Source organism: Stenella coeruleoalba, assembly GCF_951394435.1.
Source record: "Stenella coeruleoalba genome assembly, chromosome: 4".
In the NCBI taxonomy this organism is placed as follows: Eukaryota; Metazoa; Chordata; class Mammalia; order Artiodactyla; family Delphinidae; genus Stenella; species Stenella coeruleoalba.
This window is the reverse complement of record NC_137149.1, coordinates 27,966,587-27,986,132: the sequence shown is the minus strand read 5'-3', so window position 1 is coordinate 27,986,132 and position 19,546 is coordinate 27,966,587. Positions and strand designations below refer to the sequence as shown.

At 38.7% G+C, this 19,546-nt stretch overlaps 1 pseudogene across 1 annotated transcript; it reads right to left on the bottom strand.

Annotated features, from left to right (window-relative positions):
• Nucleotides 1–11,350: 11,350 nt before the first annotated feature.
• Nucleotides 11,351–11,644, bottom strand: LOC307185362 (small integral membrane protein 7-like; annotated as a pseudogene). Its single transcript has one exon. The product of its transcript is annotated as a small integral membrane protein 7-like (transcript).
• Nucleotides 11,645–19,546: the final 7,902 nt, after the last annotated feature.

Sequence of the window (19,546 nt, the reverse complement as noted above, 5' to 3'; positions counted from 1 at the left end):
ATCACTTTAAAAGAGACCACCTACATTACCTAAATATGTACTACCTTGGAGAAAGTCATAGGCCTTTATGGATTTTTAAACCTAACTAATAATAGGTTTAAGGTTTTAACCTTGAAACCTAATATGGTAAGTTAATATGCAAGATTATAATGCAGATTTTCCTGGAGATATACAGAAAAGCCAAGCAAAATTTAATAAAGGACATTTCATTAAATAACCAAAGTGAAGCAGTTCACCAACACTTACATAAAAATTGCTGAGTACTGCGTCATTTAAATGCTCAGGACTATACAGTAACCAGTTAACAAATGTAAACAATCATATGGTTTCTAAACAATTATGGTTTCTAACCATAATTGCCCTCCTCTCCTTACATGAGTCAGCCAGTGTAGGTCTAGAACAAGGCAGAACGAAGATGTTTTTTCAGAATAGCAATCTTTGAAGACCCTAGAGATGTTCCATTAAATTGTTTTGACATTTTCTCAACTCCAAAACACTTATTCTTAGTTGTGTAAATGTTTTATAGTCCCTATTAGATTTTAAGCACCTGACAACAAGGAGGATCTGTTAAGTATGTGTTGCTAGCTAGCAAAACAACAAGAAAAATATATCAGAAGATGTAAACGTTAAGTTGGCCTATATTCTTGGTGACCCGAAAGCTATAAACTTCAGGGGGTATTTTACAAAAAACTTAAGAGTTTCATGCCTTTCATGCATAATGTAACTTAAGTCCACGTAAATCATAACACAAACAAAAATTATAACCAGTTCATTCCCTCCCCCACAATTAGGGTGAGAGTAGTATAAATTTTCATTGGGAGATCATTAGATTTGCACCCAATTACATAATTAAAACTAAAAATAATAAACATGTGCATGAAATGTATCTAATGGAACACCAAAGCTGGAGATAAACAGTCTTGTAAAATACATGAAAATATAGGTCCAGAACCAAGGACAATATTGAACACAGACCTGAAATTTTACTATATCAAAGGCAAAACTTGAAGGCTGTTTTAGCACTACTGCCCAGAAACTTAAAACCAGCTGGGCACAGAGAAAGCAGAGTGAGGTTTCTTCAAAACCACCTACACAGTGGCTGTCTTCCTGCTCCCACGTCTGCCTGTGGAGACAAGCTTCCAGCTCAAGCATGAGGAGCACATGCATATGGAAAACTGTGAAGTCAGCCAAACTCCCACCCACACCAGTTCCTCTCCTCAGCAGCACCCTGACAAACCACAGAAACCAAATGGCTCAATGTGATGGCGAGATGAAAGCAGGGCCCACTTCTCTTATAAACAGAAATGTTTAGGTACATTGCAGACACTAACCAACCCACAGAGCAGATGAATGAAGTATCAAGAGTTTTAAAAAGCAAAAGCTATAAAAAGATACACTTCATTAGAAGTGGAGACTTTAAACATGAAGGAATGGTATTTACCTAATTATAAATGGAAAAAGTAGAAAAGATATTAAGTGATCACATAAAGAAAACTAATATGAGAAATAAAATCCATTTCAAAGGAGTTAGAAAAGGAAAAAAAACTTTGAGTAATGTTATCAAAAATTAAAACCTTGTCTCTCCAGAATCACTAGTGAATGAATTATGGTGAGCAGATTTCTCAAGAGCTGGATGTTTATCCTTCAACTAACACATTTGAGAGAAGTTTAACTATCCTGAATGCAAATCTTTCTAAATCTATTATTTTATTATCTGTTATTATCTATTACTTCGACTCCTTTTTTTTTTTTTGCGGTACGCGGGCCTCTCACTGTTGTGGCCTCTTCCGTTGCGGAGCACAGGCTCCGGACGCGCAGGCTCAGCAGCCATGGCTCACGGGCCCAGCCACTCCACGGCATGTGGGATCTTCCCGGACCGGGGCACGAACCCGTGTCCCCTGCCTCGGCAGGCGGACCCCCAACCACTGCGCCACCAGGGAAGCCCACTTTGACTTCCTAAATTGTTTATTCTTAAAGGCTCATGATAAGAAACATTGTGCAATGATTAACAAACTCCAGCCTGAGATCAGGTTCCAGGTTAACTCATAAGAATCACCTGAGAAAACCTCATAAAAATATGGAGAAGATATTCTGATTTACTAGGGCAGGAGTGAAGCCCAGAAATCTGTGCTTTTAAAAATCTTCCCAGGGGCTTCCCTGGTGGCGCAGTGGTTGAGAGTCTGCCTGCCGATGCAGGGGACGCGGGTTCGTGCCCTAGTCCGGGAAGATCCCACATGCTGCGGAGCGGCTGGGCCCGTGAGCCATGGCCGCTGGGCCTGCGCGTCCAGAGCCTGTGCTCCACGACGGGAGAGGCCACAGCAGTGAGAGGCCCACGTACCGCAAAAGAAAAAAAAAAATCTTCCCAGGTGATTCTGGTTCACAGCCAGTTTCACGAACCGAGAGTATGAGAGGAAGAACACTTGCCTGACCGTTAATATTCAGGTAGCTTTATTTCCAAGAACTGTGCATGCGTTCAACCACAATGATTGGACATCTGATATGTCCTAAAATTGAGCACCTAATATGGTCTTTGGTATACAAAGATGGATAAAACAAGGTCTGTCAAAGAGTTCACATTCAAACAGGGTAGCCAAATACGTAATTATAGTGTAAGTCAGTCCAATAATAGGATATAATGAAAATCCATCACTGGATAGGGAAGACCTCCTCTACCTAAACCTGGGCTTCCTGGAGGGGATGGCATATGAACTGACTCCTAAAGGTTGAGATTTTATCCAAGTGAATTTTGAGAGAGAGTGAGGAGGAAGAGGGGGACAATGTGCCAAACCCCGCCTCCCCCCCATTATATATATAGTATAAGGAGTGGTAGAAAGCAGGGAAGGGCTGGATAGGAGTTCGAAGTTCATCTTGCAGGCAATGGGAAGCTGTTGCAATAAAGTCAGTGAATGTTACCATCAGATTTGCATTTCAGCCAGATGTCTCTGGCTGGGTAAGTGGTATATAGATTTAAGAAGGATCAGAAATAGAAGGAGAAGGATGAGTTAGGAATCCATGGAAGAATTCCAGGCAAGAGATATCAAAGGTCTGATATAAGGCAGTGAAAACTGAAATGGAAAAGGGAATATAAATTTGAGGAAAATGGAGGCAAAAAGACAAGGTGATTGCCTAGGTGGAGATGGCAGGTGGGAAGAATGGGAAAGGTGAGGGAAAGAGTAAAAAGGAGTCAAGTATGAGCCCCTCACCCCCGCTAGACTGAGGCAAGTAACTTACCCTTTCTAAATGTCATTAATAAAATGTGGAGCCTAGACAAGCTTTAAGAGAACTTCTAATTTTAAAGTCTATGAATCATTTTACAGCACTGATTATTGCATTACTCAATGATGTCCTCAAAGCCTCTAAAAGTTGACCTTACATTAAGTGGCTCCTGGATATTTTAAGTTCACATACCTGCTTTCTAGAATATTGCTAATTTACTTCTTGATGTTAACTTATCAGCTGTAATGGCAGTGGCTGACAGCATGCCTGCATATAGCAGTTCTTCCCTCTTCTAAATTTGCTATTTCAGATGTATACTGTTAAGGAAGTTCGGTAACTAAGTAATCTCCCTCTCTTCTGAACTACAAAGGACTTCGTTTGTAATTCCTTATGACACTTTCCTCATTCTACACTGCTTTACTCTTAGTTGTGTAAATGCTTTATAGCGCTTATTACGGTTTAACCACCTGAGAATAAGAAGAGTCTCAATATTCTTTGTGCCCCTTCACATAAATCATTCCATACACAACCACCTTGCATACAGAATTTAAACAATATATAGGTGTCTTTTTGCACCAAGATTGTTAGAATGTGAATAGATTGTGAATAAACAGACTCTGAGTAAGGACCCAAGCAGCATTTTTTTCTGAGTAGAGGAACTATAATGCTCAGGAGTCTTTCAGAAGGTCTTTTGTTTGGTTCTTTATTCTCAGTTGTGTTCTCGACAGATAAGGTTATTAAGAGGCAGAAATAGAAAACAGCAAGACATCATTAAAGCAAGAAAAACTGAAGATATTCAAGTACAACTTGAGAAAAGAGGTAACTATCAAAATAAATAAATATAGGCAGTCCATACTTTTGCATATAATGGATTTCTGAAGAGCTATATGAGAGTAAGCTGTGTACATTCTCAGAAAACAAATACCGTATGCTAACACATATATATGGAATCTTAAAAAAAAATGGTTCTGAAGAACCTAGGGGCAGGACAGGAATAAAGACGCAGATGTAGAGAATGGACTTCAGGACACAGGAAGGGGGAAGGGTAAGCTGGGAAGAAGTGAGAGAGTGGCATGGACTTACATATACTACCAAATGTAAAATAGATAGCTAGTGGGAAGCAGCTGCATAGCACAGGGAGATCAGCTCCGTGCTTTGTGACCACCTAGAGAGGTGGGATAGGGAGGGTGGGAGGGAGATGCAAGAGGCAGGGGATATGGGGATATATGTACATGGATAGCTGAGTCACTTTGTTATACAGCAGAAACTAACGCAACATTGTAAAGCAATTATACTCCAATAAAGATGTTAAAATAAAACAAAACTGTACATTCTCAGAAGGCTAAAGACTATAAAAAATGTAGGTACATCTAATTGGTGCAGTTTGAAAATATATGTCATGCAATTTGAAAATACATGTCTAGCAATTTGTATCAACACTTTATTTTTACCTTCCCTGATAAATGAATCTCACAGATAAACTGAACACGCTAAAGCTAGTGTACTGTCAATGCCCAAATTGTGCCATGAGGGACAAGCCGGATGATTTTTACCTTTGCCCAATTGCAACTAAGTTTATGAGGCCTATACCTCTTACATTTCAACAGAACTTTTATTTTTCTAGAACACTGTCTCATATCTATAAAAATGTTATGTCAAGATTCAACTGAATACAAACGTAAGGTAGATAGCTAGTGGGAAGCAGCCTCATAGCACAGGGAGATCAGCTCGGTGCTTTGTGACCACCTGGAGGGGTGGGATAGGGAGGGTGGGAGGAGAGGGAGACGCAAGAGGGAAGAGATATGGGAACATGTGTATATGTATGGCTGATTCGCTTTGTTATGGAGCAGAAACTAACACACCATTGTAAAGCAATTATACTCCAATAAAGATGTTAAAAAAAAAAGATTCAACTGAATAAATCATCACTGTTGTTCAGAAAAAGGTGACAATGGGGCCAAAACTGAGCTATTGGTCCTCTTCCTCTAATGGCTCAGAATAATCATTCTCAGCTGCTGAATATAACAGTACCCATTTTTTTTTATGAGTGTCAATTAATGATGTGGAAATTAAAAGTTGGACAAAGTCTCAGAAATTATGACTTAAATACTATCTACAATTTTAATATTTAGGAAGACAAAGAATCATAGAATTTTGATTTTGTTTTTTAGTTTTTAATAGATACTGTGTCAAATGGGTTGCAGAAGTAGAAAGGAGCTGGTTAGTATGCACAGAAGGCCTACAATTTGCATCTCCAGGGTCTTCCATATCTCTATTCCCTACCTGAATTCTGTCCTACATGAACTCTGCAAAAGGGTTTAGTAATCAGGGACTTACTGCTCCCTCTCTACTCTGATTAAAGTTTGGCAAACATCTTTTTGCTCTTAGTTTACTTGCTATAAGATGGAAATTTTCCAAAGATATTTTTAATAGGAAACTAAACAAGCAGGAGGCTCCAAAATAAGCATAGAAACAGAATAAGCCTCACAGGATAAGGACTTTCAACCCAAACCTAATAAAAATTTAGATATAGCTGAATCAGCTCAAACGTTGATTATGTACCTCCTACATACCTAGCAGTTTGTAAAGCATGAAGGATAATAGTGGATCTTCCTTCTGGAAACTTATATTCCAGTTGGAGAGACAAACACATAAACAAAGGAATTACTATCAATATAATGTGGTAAATGCTAGGATAGACATACGCACATTTTACTGCTTTGCTAACAGCCTTGACGGAATACTTCATTTAAAGCTGCTAATTTTTCTCTCTCCTCAGTCTTTTTTTTTTTTTTAGTGAATTACCATTTTATACCCATCATATTGGCAAAACAAAATTTTTTTTAATACAGCAGGTTCTTATTAGTCATCAATTTTATACACATCAGTGTATACATGTCAATCCCAATTGCCCAATTCATCACCCCACCACCACCACCACCCCGCCACTTTCCCCCATTGGTGCCCATACGTTTGTTCTCCACATCTGTGTCTCAATTTTGCCCTGCAAACTGGTTCATCTGTACCATTTTTCTAGGTTCCACATATATGTGTTAATTTACAATATTTGTTTTTCTCTTTCTGACTTACTTCACTCTGTATGACAGTCTCTAGATCCACCCACGTCTCTACAAATGACCCAATTTCATTCCTTTTTATGGCTGAGTAATATTCCATAGTATATATGTACCACATCTTCTTTATCAATTTGTCTGTCAATGGGCATTTAGGTTGCTTCCATGACCTGGCTATTGTAAAGAGTGCTGCAATGAACATTGGGGTGAATGTGTCTTTCTGAATTGTGGTTTTCCCTGGGTAAATGCCCAGTAGTGGAATTGCTGAATCATATGGCAATTTTACTTTTAGTTTTTTAAGGAACCTCCATACTGTTCTCCATAGTGGCTGTATCAATGTACATTCCCACGAAGAGTGCAAGAGGGTGTCCTTTTCTCCAAACCCTCTCCAGCATTTGTTGTTTATAGATGTTCTGATGATGCCCATTCTAACTGGTGTGAGGTGATATCTCATTGTAGTTTTGATTTGCATTCTCTAACAATTAGTGATGTTGAGGAGCTTTTCATGTGCTTATTGGCCATCTGTATGTCTTCTTTGGAGAAATGTCTATTTAGGTCTTCTGCCCATTTTGGGATTGGGTTGTTTGTTTTTTTAATATTGAGCTGCATGAGCTGTTTATATATTTTGGAGATTAATCCTTTGTTGATTCGTTTGTAAATATTTTCTCCCATTCTGAGAGTTGTCTTTTCATCTCGTTTATGGTTTCCTTTGCTACGCAAAAGCTTTGAAGTTTCATTAGTCCCATTTGTTTATTTGTTTTTATTTCCATTACTCTAGGAGGTGGATGAAAAAAGATCTTGCTGTGATGTATGTCAAAGAGTGTTCTTCCTATGTTTTCCTCTAAGACTTTTATAGTGTCCAGTCTTACATTTAGGTCTCTAATCTATTTTGAGTTTATTTTTGTGTATAGTGTTAGGGTGTGTTCTAACTTCATTCTTTTACATGTAGCTGTCCAGTTTTCTCAGTACCACTTATTGAAGAGACTGTCTTTTCTCCATTATATATCTTTGCCTCCTTTGTCATAGATCAGTTGACCATAGGTGTGTGGGTTTATCTCTGGGCTTTCTATCTTGTTCCATTGATCTATGTTTCTGTTTTTGTGCCAGTACCATATTGTCTTGATTACTGTAGCTTTGTAGTATAGTCTGAAGTCAGGGAGTCTGATTTCTCCAGCTCCGTTTTTCTCCCTCAAGACTGCTTGAGGCTATTCGGGGTCTTTTGTGTCCCCATACAAATTTTAAGATTTTCTGTTCTAGTTCCATAAAAAATGCCATTGGTAATTTGATAGGGATTGCACTGAATCTGTAGATTGCTTTGGGTCGTATAGACATTTTCACAATATTGATTCTTCCAATACAAGAACATGGTATATCTCTCCATCTGTTGGTATCACCTTTAATTTCTTTCATCATGTCTTATAGTTTTCTACATACAGGTCTTTCGTCTCCCTAGGTAGGTTTATTCCTAGGTATTTAATTATTTTTGTTGTAATGGTAAATGAGAGTGTTTCCTTAATTTCTCTTTCATATATTTCATCATTAGTGTACAGGAATGCAAGAGATTTCTGTGCATTAACTTTGTATCCTGCTACTTTACCAAATACATTGATTAGCTATAGTAGTTTTCTGGTAGCATCTTTAGGATTTTCTATGTAGAGTATCATGTCATCTGCAAAGAGTGACAGTTTTACTTCTTCTTTTCCAATTTGTATTCCTCTTATTTCTTTTTCTTCTCTGATTGCTGTGGCTAGGACTTCCAAAACTATGTTGCATAATACTGGTGAGAGTGGACATCCTTGTCTTGTTCCTGATCTTAGAGGAAATGCTTTCAGTTTTTCACCACTGAGAATGATTTTTGCTGTGGGTTTGTTGTATGACTTTATTATGTTGAGGTAGGTTCCCTCTATGCCCACTTTCTGGAGAGTTTTTATCATAAATGAGTGTTGAATTTTGTCAAAAGATTTTTCTGCATCTATTGAGATGATCATATGGTTTTTCTTCTTCAACTTGTTAATATGGTGTATCACATTGATTGATTTGCATATACTGAGGAATTCTTGCATCCCTGGGATAAATCTCACTGGACTATGGTGTATGATCCTTTTAATGTGTTGTTGGATTCTGTTTGCTAGTATTTATTGAGGGTTTTTGCATCTATATTCATCAGTGATATTGGTCTGTCATTTTCTTTTTTTGTAGTATCTTTGTCTGGTTTTGGTATCAGCGTGGTGGTGGCCTCATAGAATGAGTATGGGAGTCTTCCTTCCTCTGCAATTTTTGGAAGAGTTTGAGAAGGATGGGTGTTAACTCTTCTCTAAATGTTTGATAGAATTCACATATGAAGCCATCTAATCCTGGGCTTTTGTTTGTTGGAAGATTTTTAATCACAGTCTCAATTTCAGCTTGTGATTTGTGTGTTTATATTTTCTATTTCTTCCTGGTTCAGTCTTGGAAGGTTGTGCTTTTCTAAGAATTTGTTCATTTCTTCGAGGTTGTCCATTTTATTGGCATAGAGTTGCTTGTAGTAGTCTCTTAGGATGCTTTGTATTTCTGCAGTGTCTGTTGTAATTTCTCCTTTTTCATTTCTAATTTTATTGATTTTTTTCTTGATGAGTCTGGCTAATGGTTTAGCAATTTTGTTTATCTTCTTAAAGAACTAGCTTTTAGTTTTATTGATCTTTACTATTTTTTTTGTTTGTTTGTTTCTATTTCATTTATTTCTGCTCTCATCTTTATGATTTCTTTCCTTCCTCTAACTTTGGGTTTTGTTTGTTCTTTCTCTAGTTCCTTTAGGTGTAAGGTTAGATTGTTTGTTTGAGATTTTTCTTGTTTCTTGAGGTGGGCTTTATAGGTATAAACTTCCCTCTTAGAACTGCTTTTGCTGCATCCCATCGGTTTTGGATCGTTGTGTTTTCATTGTCACTTGTCTTTAGGTATTTTTTTATTTCCTCTTTGATTTCTTCAGTGATTTCTTGGTTATTTAGTAACGTATTGTTTAGCCTCCATGTGTTTCTGTTTTTTACATGTTTCCCCCTGTAATTCATTTCTAATTTCATAGCGTTGTGGTCAGAAAAGATGCTTGATATGATTTCAATTTTCTTAAATTTACTGAGGCTTGATTTGTAACCCAAGATGTGATCTATCCTAGAGAATGTTCCATGCGCACTTGAGAAGAAAGTGTAATCTGCTGTTTTTGGATGGAATGTCCTATAAATATCAATTCAATCTATCAGGTCTATTGTGTCATTTAAAGCTTGTGTTTCCTTATTAATTTTCTGTTTGGATGATCTGTCCATTGGCGTAAGTGAGGTGTTAAAGTCCCCCACTATTATGGTGTTACTGTTGATTTCCTCTTTTATAGCTGTTAGCAGTTGCCTTATGTATTGAGGTGCTCCTATGTTGGGTGCATATATATTTATAATTGTTATATCTTCTTCTTGGAATGATCCCTTGATCATTATGTAGTGTCCTTCCTTGTCTCTTGTAACATTCTTTACTTTAAAGTCTATTTGATCTGATATGAGTATTGCTACTTCAGCTTTCTTTTGATTTCCATTTGCATGGAATATCTTTTTCCATTCCCTCACTTTCAGTCTGAATGTGTCCCTAGGTCTGAAGTGGGTCTCTTGTAGACAGCATATAGATGGGTCTTGTTTTTGTATCCATTCAGCAAGTCTGTGTCTTTTGGTTGGAGCATTTAATCCATTCATGTTTAAGGTAATTATTGATATGTATGTTCCTATGACCATTTTCTTAATTGTTTTGGGTTTCTTTTTGTAGGTCCTTTTCTTCTCTTGTGTTTCCCACTTAGAGAAGTTCCATTAGCATTTGTTGTAGAGCTGGTTTGGTGGTGCTGAATTCTCTTAGCTTTTGCTTGTCTGTAAAGCTTTTGGTTTCTCCATCGAATCTGAATGACATCCTTGCTGGTAGAGTAATCTTGGTTGTAGGTTCTTCCCTTTCATCACTTTAAGTATATCATGCCACTCCCTTCTGGCTTGTACAGTTTCTGCTGAGAAATCAGCTGTTAACCTTACGGGAGTTCCCTTGTATGTTTTTTTTTTTTTTCCTTTTTAGAAATGAGCTTTATTTTCAATGCTCTTTAGTTCTAAGAGCCTGTATAATTATTTTTTCCTCCCACCAGGTTAACTGCAAGTTAGGATTTCAAAAACCACAACAAACAAATCAAACACCTATAGGATCCGGGCACTGACCACCCAAGTGTCATGTTGGCAATTAAACCAGGACTCCCTTTCAAAGAAGCTTCTATGCAAAATGCTGTATTTCCTCCAATGAGGCTTGTTTTTCAACCTTGAAATCATCCACTTGAAAAGCAGACCCCAAAACCCAAGCTTTCAGAACTGGGTCCCAATATCACCACATAAATCACTCTCATTCTAAAAACTATACAATTAATGGGCCCAAAAGTTACTTTAATAGAAGGCTTCAAGGCAAGCCAAAGTTTCTTATAAAACCCCCATCCACCCTGCCAACTGCTCTGCACCTCTGTTCCACAGGAACCCATAACACTTCACCCTTCAAGTCCTGGGGACAACCTCAGCAGCATGGAGTGGCCAAGCAGAGCCCATTGGGATAGGGAATGAATTTGGACACAGACGCAACAACAATGAACTTGTTCATTCCTCACAAATGTAGTCCAATGAGAGGCTGCATCAAACTTAAAAGCCAACTTTTCTGCTTCAGATTCCTGGATACAAAAGATTTTTAAAAATCTGTATAATTTGAACCAAAAAAATGATGGTTATTAAAAATAAACCAAGAAATACCCAGAAATGGGTTTCCTGTGAAAGTTTGGTAGAAGAGGGATTCCGATCTGATTAAACAATCTAGACACCACAGCCCCTCACATAAACACTCTTTTAAGTAGACAGCATTTCAAGGCAGAGGTCAAAATGAAAACATCTTTGAAAAGACAACAGTGACGTGGCTGGGAAACTGTGTTCATCTTGGCAAACATTTTTTCCACCCACCACAAGCTTGGACTTTCTGGGAAGGTCACTGCTTTTCTGGTCAGAAACACTCTTGAAGTCGTCAGGATGGAGGAAGAGACACTCTGTGAAGGTGTGTTTCCGGTTCTGTACCTGGAGCTCAGGAGCCAAAGAGCACGATCATGCAGAACATCATGAAGACATTCCATAGGGCAATGAAGGTTCGAAAATATCTGAGGCTCAGCAAGAACTCCTGGATGTTGTCACCTGTGCTGGGCTCCCTCGACTCCTCCTCAAAGCCTTGCATGTCCTTCTTTTTCAGCTTAAAGTTGAGCACTGCCTGGCGTTCATCAACAGCATCCCAAACAGCAGGATGTCCCCGATCATTGTTACTGCCGGAGCATCCATCAGAACAGGAAGCCCTTTGTATGTTATTTGTCATTTTTCCCTTGCTGCTTTCAAGAATTTTTCCTTGTCTTTAATTTTTGCCAGTTTGATTTCTATGTGTCTCGGCGTGTTTCTCCTTGGGTTTATCCTGTATGGGACTCTCTGTGCTTCCTGGACTTGCACAGCTATTTCCTTTCCCATGTTAGGGAAGTTTTCGACTATAATCTCTTCAAATATTTTCTCGGGTCCTTTCTCTCTCTCTTCTCCTTCTGCGACCCCTATAATGTGAATGTTGTTGTGTTTAATGTTGTCCTAGATGTCTCTTAGGCTGTCTTCATTTCTTTTCATTCTTTTTTCTTTATTCTGTTCCACAGCAGTGAATTCCACCATTCTGTCTTCCAGGTCACTTATCCATTCTTCTGCCTCAGTTATTCTGCTATTGATTCCTTCCAGTGTAGTTTTAATTTCAGTTATTGTAGTGTTCATCTCTGTTTGTTTGTACTTTAATTGTTTGTACTTTAATTCTTCTAGGTCTTTGTTAAACATTTCTTGCATCTTCTCGATCTTTGCCTCCATTCTTTGTCCAGGGTCTTGGATCATCTTCACTATCAGTATTCTGAATTATTTTTCTGGAAGGTTGCCTATCTGCATTTCATTTAGTTGTTTTTCTGGGGTTTTATCTTGTTCATTCATCTGGTACATAGCCCTCTGCTTTTTCATCTTGTCTATCTTCCTGTGAATGTGGTTTTTGTTCCAGAGGCTGCAGGATTGTAGTTCTTCTTGCTTCTGCTGTCTGCCCTCTGGTGGATGAGGCTATCTAAGAGGATTGAGCACGTTTCCTGATGGAGGGACTGGTGGTGGGTGTTACTCTGGTGGGCAGAGCTCAGTAAAGCTTTAATCTGCTTGACTGCTGATGGGTGGGGCTGGGTTCCCTCCCTGTTGGTTGTTTGGCCTGAGGCAACCCAACACTGGAGCCTAGCTGGGCTCTTTGGTTGGGCTAATGGTAGACTCTGGGAGGGTTCACGCCAAGGAGTACTTCCCAGAACTTCTGCTGCCAGTGTCCTTGTCCTCACAGTGAGCCACAGCCACCACCCGCCTCTACAGGAGACCCTTCAACACTAGCAGGTAGGTCTGGTTCAGTCTCCCCTGGGGTCACTGCTCCTTCCCCTGGGCTCCTTCCCCCGCACATTACTTTGTGTGTGCCCTCCAAGAGTGGAGTCTCTGTTTCCCCCAGCCCTGTCAGAGTCCTGCAATCAATTCCCACTAGGCTTCAAAGTCTGATTCTCTAGGAATTCCTCCTCCCATTGCTGGACAACCAGGTTGGAAATCCTGGCATGGGGCTCAGAACCTTCACTCCAGTGGGTGGACTTCTGTGGTATAATTGTTCTGTGATTCACCCACCCACCAGTTATGGGATTTGATTTTACTGTGATTGCGCCCCTTCTATCTTCTCATTGTGGCTTCTCCTTTGTCTTTGGATGCGGGGTATCTTTTTTGGTGAGTTCCAGTGTCTTCCTGTGGATGATTGTTCAACAGTTAGTTGTGATTCTGGTGTTCTCGCAAGAGGGACTGAGAGCACGGCCTTCTACTCCGCCACCTTGGTTCTCCTCCAGGCTCAGGGTCTTCTAATGTGGGCCCCCAATTACTCAAGTCCTTACTCTGGGTTGACCTCCATCCCTGAACAGACTGCCTTTGGAGACACAACGCAGGTCCTTGCTTGGCATCCAAACACTGATGCTGCCCCCACACCCACAGGGAGGACAGGGTGGGAGGGCGGATGCTGCTTCTCGGAACGGGTTTCATCCTAATAATTAGGGACTGTGGCACCAAGGTGGCACCGCACCAGGAAAGTCAAGGATGCAGTAGGATGTAATCTCCGCAGACGCCCTGTGAGCTCTGGTTAAGAGTGCAAACACTCCTCTGGGTGCAAGAGGAAAAGGGACAGGCTCTGGCTGCCAGCAGCCTGGCTGGAGGGAAGCTTCCAGCTCACAGGAATGGGCAGAAAATCTCCTCAGTTTTAAATGTATTTACTAGCCAGTTGTCAAGTTCACTTCCCATCCCTGAAACTTGCCTCCTTTGTCTTTCAGACCTAGATCAGAGGGGCAAATACATGGCACTTGTGCCAGTGCTCATATCTCCCGTGCCATGGCAGTTATTCTTTCCCAAAAAGTTCTCACAAGCTATCTTATACAGTGTACCAGGCAGCCATGAAGAGTAACTGGCACATGAGATAAACCCATCTGCTACCCTTATCTAGTTTTACTTCCACTAGTACCTTGCTGGCAGATGCTATTTGAAATTTTCAGCATGGGGTCTAATTTCTTGCCCAGCCAAAAACACATATTCTTTCATTTCCGTTTCAGCGCTTTGCATTCCCTTTTGAACCAACCACAAATTTATTTCCCATGTGAGGAAACTCAAGGTCCAACGTCATTAGCAGAGCACAGATAACTATGGTTTCCCACAAGCAATGAAAAATCACAAACATCTCATGTGAGCTCTACTCACATAATAATACTAATCAATGTATTTAATATTAATACTAATTAATTAATAGGTGCCAATAATACCCATATTTCACAAATGTGAGAACTGACGATTAGAGAGAGCCAGGATTGAAATTCAGGAAAAGTGAAGACTCTGAATTGTTAGTCCCTACCCTGTACAAACTCTACTTTTCCAGATCCTTCTAAATGGTTCCAGGAATCCTCTTAGAAGTCCTTACTTTTCTTAATACATACTGTTTTAAAGACACATTAAGAATAATAGATTTATTTAGGAAAACACACACAGGAAAGCAAATACAGAAAAATATCAACAACAGGCCAATCTAGGTAAAAGCTCTGCTGGTGTTCATTGCACTATTCTTGCAATTTTTCTGAAGGTTTGAAATTTTTCAAAATGAAAAGTTAGAGACAAAAGGGTAATAGACCTAATTTTCACTGAGTAAAGGGAGTTATTTCATGACAAAGTCTTAAAATTATAGATGTCTTAGAATCATATTAGGACAATTTATATGTTCATTAAAACATTTTAAAAGATTGAGGGGTAGGGAATAGGGAAAATAATTTAAATATGAGTGATTAAAAAAAGATGCAGCATAGGAAAATTCTTTCTATCCTTTTGCTTTTGAGAGTTAACCCCTCCGAGAAGAACAACTTGACCAATTGGAATAAAAGCAAATGACAGCAGCCAAGACACTCAGGTTAGATCTAGAGGAAAAGTCATACAGAAATCATAGAAGTTTAAAGGAGGAGGAGGTTTTTCAAATTGTCCAGTTAAACTTGTTCATTTTACTGATGATGCAATTCAGTACCAGAGACTTTAAATGAACTGCCCTCATTTCTGCAGTCTGATAGTAGCAGAACTACTTCATTTCCTCTGTACCCTAGTTTAGAGCTTGTATCATTCTAACTTCTTTAGTAAGTGATAAAAAGCCAACCCAAGGGCTTCCCGGGTGGCGCAGTGGTTGAGAGTCCGCCTGCCAATGCAGGAGACACGGGTTCGTGACCCGGTCCGGGAAGATCCCACATGCCGCGGAGCGGCTGGGCCCGTGAGCCATGGCCGCTGAGCCTGCGCGTCAGGAGCCTGTGCTCCGCAACGGGAGAGGCCACAACAGTGAGAGGCCTGCGTACACAAAAAGCTCATCTCTCAGTCATGCATTCTGCGGGACAGACTTCATTCTCAGGCCCTTATAAGATGGTTCTCCTGTAGTTCCAAACTCATATCACCACACACCAATCCTGTAGACAAGACTTTGCTTTTTCTACAGTACAAACAAAAATCCCAGAATTGAGTTTCACTGGCCCTGACGGTCCTGATTTGGGCCATGTGCACATCCTCAAATCAGTCACTATAGCCATGGGAGGTAGGAAGGGTGAAATGCATTTGACTTACTCAGTAAAGGTGTTATTCTTCACTCCTGGATCCAGGAATAGAGTCATCTTCACTGAAATCACAGACAGAGTGGGAGAGAGTTGAATCAATAAAAAAAGCTGGGGTACTGTTAACATAAGAAGTAGGTACAGATAATAAATGGCAAAATCTACAAATTCTACATCTATCCATAAATAACAGCTGAAAGAATAAAGGCTAAGAGAAGACAAAAACTGCCTTTTAAAAAACATTCAAAAGACTGTCTTGAGGGAAAAAAAAAAAAAAGATTTATCAGTTCTCTTGTACTTCAGGAAAGAATTAGGACCAGTAGGCAGAGGAGACAAGGATACAGATTCAACTCAGTAGCTGTAAAGAACTTTCTAACAACTAGAGATATCCAGTAATTGAACAGGTGGCATCATGAAGTAATGAGTTTCCCATAGTTGGAAGCCTTCAAACAGAAGGAGGGTGACCGTCTGTCAGGAATGTTATAGAAGGGATCCCTATACTGGTGGGAGGTTGTTCTAAAATGCTTCTTAGATTCCTTCCAACTTAAGATTCTAAATTATTGAGAACAGCATGAATAAAAGATCCAAACCCATTCAACAACTAAATTATTCAACAAAAGGTAACAACTTTCAGCTATGAAGTTGAGGCAACCAGGCTTTGCGTGCCAGCCATCCAATTTTACAAAGAAAACAGAAACAGATCTTTAAAAATGATTATTTTTAAATTACAACGTTAAAATTAATTTTACTAGGAAACACACAACCCAGAAAACATTTTAAAAATTTCTCTTCCAAATTTGATCTACATGTTCACATAATTTCACTTCTGTCAGACTTATTCCCTAAATTGAACAGAATTAAGTTCCATATTACACTTTTTATCTTCCCAGCTCCTGAGATACAGGCTAAGTGGCTCTGCTACTGTCAGGCTGCACTTTTCCACTTAACATCATATTAAATGTGTTTATCACATTGATATAAAATCTTTATCATTACTATTTCAAGGCCTTATACATTTAATTGTGTTGGAATTCCATAGTTTACTCAGACATGTCCCTACTGGAGAGCATTTAGGCTTCTTTCAACTTTTCACTATAGTTTTGCCTTGAACACCAAACAGTTTTGTTTTTTTTTTTAACCTCTTTTGAATTTTTTTCTAGGTCTGCAGTTAGTGGCCAAAGAGTATGAATATTTTTATGGTTCTGAATATGTACCACCAAAAGAATGCTATCAGTTTGCAGTGCTACTAGCAGTAGTTGAGTTTAACCATTTCTCTAAGGCTTGTCCACATTAGGTTTTGTTCAACACTTTAAAAATTGCTAACATATATTAAGTAGTACTTTATAATTGTTTACTTTTCCATTTTTTTCTCTACTAGTGAGTTTGAATAGCCTTCTCAACTCTTTTTTTTTTTTTTTTTTTTCAGTGAAAACACAACTCTTAATCTACATTCCTACTATAAGGAGAGAACTCAGTAGTACATGTGGATGCAAAGAAGTCACACCACAAAAAGAGAATAAAACAGTTAAGGTAAACAGATTAGGCTCAAGATGAAGTCACTCATGCTAAACACCACATCGACAAACCAAAACTTAACTAAATTTCGAGCCTCAGAGAAGGAAGGCCTAGGTCAACTGATCAGCCCTTGCCTGCCCAGCACAAGTTACCTCACCAGGCCCCAAGACTTCCTTTGCTCCATATAAGGGGATAACCCAGCATTAACCAATCAGCCAATGCCCAGTATAACTTTCCTGTTCCTGCTCACTTTGGTCTATAAAACCCTGTTAAGTTGTACACTTCTTTGGAGTTCCTTTCTATCTGCTAGATTGGATGCTGCCTAATTCATGAATGGCTGAATAAAACCAATAAGATCTTTAAAATTTATTCAGTTGAATTTTGTTCTTTAACAAAAGAGAGAATAGAAATTAATTCCAAGAAGAAAGGTAAATTTTTCCTTCTCCCAATCAGAATGGACTCTCTGGAATGGCTAGAGAACATTGAGAAAGCATTGGTTCACCATGCTTCTGATATAGCTTCCTTAAAACAAAGGAACGATAAAGGAAGTGAGTGTTCTCCAATAAGTTCCTTTTCCTTTAAATTCACATGTTGTCCAGAAACCATAGTTTTTCCTGGGATTTTAGTTAAGATTTCAAACATCTCAAAAATTATTCCCCATACCAAAGGCTCTGCTAAACGGGAAGGAAACAGATTTTTTAAAAAAATGAGAGGCAAAAATTAAAGCACAGGAAGCATATAATAACATCATAGTATGTCAAAAATTAAACTGAAAAATGAAGTTTGGCGCAGTTTCTACAAATAACTGCATTTGTTTCTAATATTATATTACTAAATGAGTACAGATCACTCTGATTTGTTAACTTTTCTCTCTGGAAAGTTGTACACATAAGAGTGGAAGAACGTTAAAAATAAGATATTAAAGGTGTGAAAGTGAGAGAGTTCCCACAGCAACTGCACAAGACACCTTTGCACTACACAGGCCACTCCTGAGAAATGAGTCTGTTTTTTGCCACTCATTAATTCCTGGGAAAACACAAGGTAAATACACTAATAAAATCACAACTAAACTGCATACAATTTGAGACCAACACATTATAGTTGCCTAGGTAATAAGAATCTTATATTTCCCATGGGAAACGGGAAGTAATAGCTTTATATATTTACTATTCATAGTATGCAACAGAGGGAAAACAGTCCTCCCCTCTCGTAAGACACACTTGAAAGTATGTTATCTGTGATGTAACCTGAATAATGTCTTTTGTATAAAATGCTACTACTGGGTTTTTTAATAAGAGGTGATTCTCTAAATCTTCAGGAAAGACTAAAGTCTCTATAAACAAATGAATAACAGTTCAAAGAGGAAACCCAAGCACTAAATAAAATAAGAAAATGAAGAGGTTCTGACATCAGTCCTAGGCAGGAATCAGAGGATTCTGGCTACCTTTTGGTGAAAGTTCTTGGCTTTTGCCAGGGAAAGCAGAATAGAACTCAAAAGAAAATTAAATGGAAGCTACGTGAGAGGAGGGACCTAGACCTGGGCCTAATGCTTAGAGGTGTTCAATAAATATCTACTAAATAACTGAATGAATGAATACACTTCTCAAAGAATCGAGAAGCCTGACTTTCCAAAAGGCCAGACAGTATGTTCTAAAGCACTTAAGTAAGACTTGTCCCCTAAGTTGAACAAAGCTAAATTCTCTATTATTCTTTTTTTCCTGGCCAGATATATAAATTGTATGCCTTCTGAGTCCTCAAGTATAGAAGGAGTTTCTGTTCACCCTGTAACCTGATTGAAGAGTGCATAGCCGCTCGATTTACCAAGTTAACAACTACAAGCCAAAAGAGGTGAACTTCAAAATGTGCCTTAAGCTCCACAGAGTTGGCAGTAAAAAGCGGATATTCTCTGTGCCACATACATAATCCTAAAGTTTTGTTTTAAATAGATATATAAGGTCATTTTTTATAAGAAACACTACTAAGAGCCAAAGCAAAATTTCAGGAATGAAAATGTCATTAGAGGAAAGCAATGAGGTCCAACAGGGAATGCTTTTGGGTTCCCATGGTGACATTTGTTTCTGATTATATATATATATAATGTTAAATACTTTCCTCTGGGGTTTTAAAGGCTTTTAAGAAAGGAAATAAACCAAATTCATTTTCTTTCTAATTTGTGATAGCCAAAGGCATATTTTCTAGCTTCTACAATCCTGATTACCAAAACCAGGAAACAGGTCTTTAAAATAAGTCTTTACATTCCCGCCTATTTTAATTCCCTCTGGGCCTAGAGACATTTTAATAGAACATCTCAAATAATTCAGTCTTCTCCATACCTAGGCATATTTACTTTCCATTGAAAGATAGCCTGATATTTTATCTATACAATAGTCTATTATCTTTTCAAAATACAGATAAGAGATATACAAAATTTGATACATTATTTAAGTGCCCTCAACTTCCCTTTAACAAAATGGGTAGGGTAGTCTGATGTGTGTTTTTCAACACCACTAAGCAGTTAACTCAG